Genomic DNA, 5,747 nt, shown 5'->3' with positions numbered 1-5,747 from the left:
GTCTTGGGAGACCACAGTCCTGGTCGACAGCTTGACTGCAGCCTTTCCCACCAGCCCCTCTGAGCACCCAGATTCCTGACCCTTAGAAACTAAATGTGATGACAACTGTCCATTGTTTTAAGCCACCAAGGTATGGAGTCATTAGTTCCACAGCAACGTATAACCAGTATCTGCCCCATCACAATGTAGTGCCTAACAGCTGAGCTCTGAAACTAGACTGTCTGGACTCAAATCTTGGTTAGGCCGCTTCCAAGCTGTGTGGCCTTGAGCGTATAACCTAATTGTTCGGTGCCTCAGCTTCCTCAGTTATAGAATGGAGGATACTGCTATTACCTACCTCATACGGTTGTGAGGATTAAATACACATAAAGGGCCTAGTACAGTGCCTGGCAGGTAATTAGCAGTCGGCAAATATCAATTTCTGTTGTTATGATTCTGGCTGATGGGAGGATGCTGCAGAGACAGTGTGGGGATGAAGCGAGGGAGACACCTGCCAGTAGCACCATGCTCATGACCTCCAGAGAAGTAAGCAGGGGATGAGTCTTGACAAGGCCTCATGAAACAGGCCCCCATGGTTTTGCCTCCATGCAGAGCATTTCTGGGCTCTGTGTATGGCAGGTGGGACCACGCTGCTTGGCTGGGGAGAGGCAGCCCTCAGGATGGTTCCATGGACGCCAGGCCCCAGGTCATGCCCATCCCTGGGTGAAGCAGCCACTCTTCTGAGCATGCATCCCTAAGTTTTAACATCCCTGCTCTGGAAGATGAAGTCAACAATGCTTTAGAAAGATGGGACTGTGGCGGAAATGAGAAACGCTGCAATTTCCAGTTTCCAGTCTGCAGTGTTACTTTCCCTTTTCCTAAAGGAAAAACACTTGATTCCAATGTATTTGTAGGCCTGAAATAAGCTTTTTGCCTCATCTGGAAGGTATTATGGGCTGTATACACTAAAAGAGAGAAGGTTAGGAAAATGTAAGCAGGATACTTTTACCATAAAAGTAAAATGAATTACTAAATGAAAGAAGCCAATCAGAAAAGGCTACATCCTGCGTGATTCCAACTATATAATATTCTGGAAAACACAAAACTGTGGACGCAGTTAAAGGATCAGTGATTGCTGGAGAGGGGACGGTGGGGGATGAGCAGCAGGAGCTCAGAGGATTTTTAGGGCAGTGGGAACTAGTTCACATGATCTGTAATGGTGGATACACATCACTTTATATTTGTCTAAACCCATATAACAGCAAACCGTAATGTAACCTATGGACTTTGAGTGATGATGTATTCATGTAGGTTCAAGTGTAACAAACATACCTCTCCATAGGGGATGTTGATAATAGAGGAGGTTATGCACATGTGGGGGCAAGAACTATATGGGAAATCTCTGCACCTTTCTCTCAATTTTGCTGTGAACCTAAAACTGCTCTAAAAAGTAAAATGGTTTTTTTTTCTTTAAGTAACATGAGAAAGCTTTGATTTGAGGGGCATGTTATTTAGAGCTCCACTGAGTTTAAGTACCAGAAATTTCAAGCTTTCTGAACCTCCGAAGGAGGTTATAGGTCATAGGTGTCTGGTGAATCAGAAGACGAGGGATTATAGTTCTGGAAGACGGGATGCTGCTGCAGTGGGCCTCAGAAAGGCCTGGAAGGCGGCAGGGAGCACAGGCAGAGGCTGAATTCCTGCGCCCTGCCCCTCTCTTTGCTAGCATCTCTTTATTCTCTCTCCCTCCCCCCTCCCCTTCCCTCAGCCTTTTGTTCCCCTAAGCTGTTCCCTCTGCCTCCTCAGGTCCGCAGCCTCCCACAGCTCCCCTATTGAGACAGAGTGGTTTCTGGCTCTTCATAAACACTGTTTTCTTTTTCTCCACTGTTTTCTTTTTCTGGGCAAGGGGACGCTGGTGGCCGGGTACCTCGGGGCAGAAATCTGCTCCCTGACCCAGCAACTCTGGTGGCAGGTTGGGCATGGGGGCACCTTACAAAGGAAGCTGCCTGGAGCCCGTCCCTGCAAAGAAGCCAAGTTGAGGGGGAGGCGGGGTACTAGGAGGCGTTCAGGGCTGGTGACTTTTAGCCGGGCCTAGTTCTGGGACCTGTGACAGTTGTCCCCCCAGAAGCAGGCTATCATGTTAGCTGCTGGCGGAACTCTGCCCCACTTTCTGTGCTTGCGGCTGGTGCCTGCTTTTGATTTAAGGCCGGTGCAGGGGCTCGGATTTGGAGCGTAGCATTGGAGGAACTCTACCGCCAGCTAGCCTTAATTCGTCCTTCTTATATAACTAAATGGCAACCGAAAGGATATTTGGATTCCGCTTGCTTTTTTTTTTCTTTCCGTTGCAGTAGTTTATTTATTAATTAGTGTGGAAAGAAAAATTAAAAGGAAGTAATAAAACATCCTTGTTTATGTTCTAATCTGCGTGTTCTGTGTGCTCATTTGTCTGCAGCCTGGCTTGGGGAACGGGAACGCTGGGCCCCCGGGGAGGGGGCTGGACTGAGAGTGTCAGCGTCTTCCGCTGCGGAGGCGACGGGCCAATGCAATTCATTCCCCTTCCTCCCTCCTGCTCTCCCTCTCCCCCCACCCCCCTCCGCGCCTTCCTCCATCCCTTTCTCTCCTCCCACCCTCTCCTCTCCTTCCTCCCTCCCACCCTGCTCCCCACCCCCCACCGCTGGTTCTGGCGACCTTGGAAGGAAAGGGCTTCCTAAGAGGGTGGCTTCGAGGCCAGAGAACTCGCATCAGTCATTTCAAACGTCTTCAAGGAAGCAGGGACGGGATCAACGAGGCGGTTGAAACCCGGATTCTAGGCGTCTTCGGGTGACGCCCCCTACGGGGCCCCAGCCGCCCCACTTCCCTTGTCAGCCCGGCGCCCCGCTGGGGACTGCACTGGCCGTGGCGACCCTTCACTTCAGGGCTGTACGCGGGCCCGCTCGGATTCCACAGCACAGGGCTTACAGTCTGTCGAGGATCGGAGCCCGGGGAGGTCGGGGCTCCGGGAGAGTGTGACTCAGAGGGGCAGAGGTCCTGCGATCCGTGAGGCTTGGGACCCGAGGACGGCCCGCTTGCCACTTGCCCCCCCCCCCCCAGCAAGGATGGACAGGGGCGTCCAAGGGTGGCTCGATCTGTGAAAGAAGCTTCTGGCCCCTCCCTGGACAGTTCGGAGCTGGTGGTAATTCAGGCTGGCCCGCCTTTTCCGGCCCCCTCCCCGCACCCTTGCACCCACCCTAGCCCCAGCCGCCAGGCAGGGTCTCGACCAGATAGGGCAGGAAGGAGGGAAGGAAGGCGGAGCCCTCCCATCCCCGGCTGGGGGGCTGTGGGGTCCTGTCCCGCCCGAGCTCTGCCTGGTGGGGGCGCCAGCTGCCTTTGGATCCGGTTTTGGAGGTGGGATCAGGCCCCTTATCCTTCTTCACCTCTTGACACACCCAGAAATTTTATGTAATATCTCTGTGACATTCAGGGGTGAACTCGAGAATATCTGGAGAGTCAAAATGTGGCCTGCTGGGGTAAAAATGTATTTCATTCTGTGTATTATGCAATCATGTAAAAAATTCAATGTGTTGGTCTTCCTCCTGAAATGTGAAATATTTGCCGACATGGTGGGTACACCTGGCACGTCTGGTTGCAAATGGAATAAATCCGTGATTTTCTTTAGGAAAAAAAAGTTAAATGTGTTGAATATCAAGGATGTATATATTTTTTTCTAAAGAAATCTTTCCAACCCTCCTTTTATTTTTTACTTTGTACTATGGAAAATTTCAAACACGCACAAAAATAGTTGAGTAGATAATGAATCCCCAACTTCAACAATTACCAAGGTAAGGCCAATTTTGTTTCACTCCTACCCCTACCCACGTCCCCTTCCTATTAGAGCTTTTCATTTTTTAATGATAAGCTGAGCTGGGGTTTTAATTAGCCTTTGCTGTGTAATAAGCCACCCCAAGGCATAGTGGCCTAAAACGACAATAGTTTCTGATTTGTCATGATTGTGGTGGTTGGCTGAGCACTTCCTCTTGCGGGTTTTAACTGGACTCACCCAAGAGGAAGGATCACCTGGGCTGGAAGGGTCCAGATGGCCTCGCTCACATGCCTGACTGTGGTCTAGGACCCCTCAGGTCTCCTCTCTTCCATGGGTTCTCGTGTCCTAGTAGGCTAAGTGGATTTCTTTATATGGCAACCAGAACCTTGCGAGAAAACCTAGGCAGAAGCCTCAACCTTCCTGCGCGGTGGGAGGCTCAAGTCACTTCCGCCCACTTCTATTGGCTAAAGCAGGTCACAAGGCCAGCCCAGACTTTGGGATACGGGGGTGGAGCCGTAGACCCACCCCCAGATGGGAGGAATGAAGGGCAGGAACACATTGCAAAGTGAATACTAGCATGGGAGGGATTGGTAGCCTCTAGCCAAGCTACACAGTTAGCTTTTATCAACATAACTTTTTACAAGAGGTTTTATGCTTGCAATGACCGCACACAATTCCTGATCTAAACTTTTTAATGATGAATACTTCAGATGCTCAATAGTCACCATCAAGGAGAAACTGTTAGCGCAGGTAAGCAACTGACATTTTTTTTTTATTATCCATTTAAATTTGTGCAACACTTAAAATTATATTTAAAGAATCTGGCAGCTCTTCCTGTAGTGGACAGATGAAATGTTGCCATTTCTCGTGGTAATGCCAATGGATCTTTGACTCCAAACATATCTTTCCCTATAGGCACTTGAAGATGAAGGTCTTACTTGCCAGAGGCACGTGCATTATGAGAGCTGCAGACCTGCAGTTGGTTTGGACACCGTAAAATTACACATCAGCCACAAAAGAATAGAGATAATCAGATACATGTGGAGATGAGGTATCAGGGCATGCTGTGGGGGCCCTGCTCTACCAGTCTCATATTACACTGCCAAGGCTGGGTCCATGACAACCTCCGGTGGGACAAGAGCAGGCATGGCCATGAACTCCAAGTTAGGGGCTCCTGAACAAGCCAAAGGAAGGACCTTCCAAAGCTGTAGTTACTTTTAGCTGAAATGTCATAGTACTGAAGATTCTTCTTTTGCTGGAAGGTGATGGATTTTGCCTTAACTTTCCAGCCCTTAATATCCACCTTGTTGCCACACATGATGGGGATGTTTTGACGTACTTGTACCACATCTCTATGCCAGTTAGGCACATTCTTGTAAGCTCTTGTTACCTCAAACATTATAATGGTACCCTGGGTTTGGATATAATAGCCATCTCTCCATCCACCAAATTTCTCCTGACCAGTAGGATCCCATACATTGAACTTAATAGGTCCTCTGCTGGTGTGGAACACAAAACAATGGACCTCAACCCCCAATATGGCTACGTACTTCTCCAATTCACCAGTTAAGTGACATCTCATGAATGTAGTTTTTCCCTCACCAGCCAATACAAGTTTGAACTGAGCTTGTGATTCCCTTTGGGTAGTCATCATGTTTCTTCTAGAAGCATCCTCATGCTCTGTCTGATCGAGGGTGCTATCACCATTATTCTTGCATTTACTATTAACATTATAGCACACCCCATCTGTGTGCCCCCCTGTAAAATTAGGCAACAGTCTACAAGACTTGTCTCACTTCTGGCACCAACTGCAGAGTTTGGGGGTCCCCAAGACCACCCTCAGATTTGATTATTTGCTGGGAAGACAAAACTCCCTGAAAGCTGTTATACTCATGGTAACAATTTATTACAGTGCTAGGATACTGGTTAAGATCAGTCAAGGGAAGAGACACAGCGGGCAGGGTCCAGAGAG

At 49.0% G+C, this 5,747-nt stretch overlaps 1 pseudogene; it reads right to left on the bottom strand.

The window, feature by feature from the left end:
• Positions 1-4,869: 4,869 nt before the first annotated feature.
• LOC105076013 (GTP-binding nuclear protein Ran-like) lies at positions 4,870-5,426 on the bottom strand (annotated as a pseudogene).
• Between the last annotated feature and the right edge of the window lie 321 nt (positions 5,427-5,747).

This window comes from Camelus bactrianus, chromosome X, assembly GCF_048773025.1.
Source record: "Camelus bactrianus isolate YW-2024 breed Bactrian camel chromosome X, ASM4877302v1, whole genome shotgun sequence".
NCBI classification, from domain to species: Eukaryota; Metazoa; Chordata; class Mammalia; order Artiodactyla; family Camelidae; genus Camelus; species Camelus bactrianus.
Note: the sequence above shows the minus strand (reverse complement) of the source record. Positions and strands in the feature narration are given on the sequence as shown.